The sequence below is a fragment of the Crocuta crocuta genome, unplaced genomic scaffold (genome assembly GCF_008692635.1).
Source record: "Crocuta crocuta isolate KB4526 unplaced genomic scaffold, BGI_CrCroc_1.0 scaffold49, whole genome shotgun sequence".
Classification (NCBI taxonomy): Eukaryota; Metazoa; Chordata; class Mammalia; order Carnivora; family Hyaenidae; genus Crocuta; species Crocuta crocuta.
In genome coordinates, this window is record NW_027536462.1 from 118,164 (window position 1) to 118,927 (window position 764).

The window sequence follows — 764 nt, forward strand, 5'->3', positions numbered from 1 at the left end:
AAACTGGCTTGGTCCACGTGTCAGACTTAGTTAGCAAAGACTTCAACACAGCTATTACAAGTATGTTCAAAGGACTAAAAGAAACCATGCTTAAAAGAAATAAAGGAAAATATGACAACATTTAAACAGAGACTATAAAAAAAGAGATGTAAGAGCTAGAAATTTTTTAAAAAGAACTAAGTGAAAAATTCTGGAGTCAAAAAGAACAGAAACTGGGGNTTGGGCCCCACACTGGGCATTGAACCTACTTAAAATTAAAAATTTTAAAAGAAAACATACAATAACTAAAATGAAAAAATTAACTGAGGTGACTCAGTTAATTCTGAGCTGTCAGAAAAGAGAGCAAACTAGAAGACAGATGAACAGATGAAGCAATCTGAAGAAAAGAGAGGAAAAAATGACTTCCAGAGAAACGTGGAACACAATTAAGCATACCAACATATATGTTATGGAGTCCAGAAAAAGATATTTGAAGAAATTATGGCCCTAACACCCCCATATTCATGTAACACATTCATATAAACATCCAAGAACCTCAGCAAACTCCAGGTAGGATAAATCCAGAGAGACCAGACTGAAAAACATCACAATCAAAATGTCAAAAGCCAAATACAAAGAGAAATGAAGAAGCAAGCAGCAGCAAATCATCGCATATACAGGTTCCTCAAAAACAGTGTCAGCTGATTTCTCATCGGACAATATGGAGGCCAGAAAGCAGTGGGATGACCCATTCACAGCAGTGAAAGAAAAAAGCCTGTGAACCG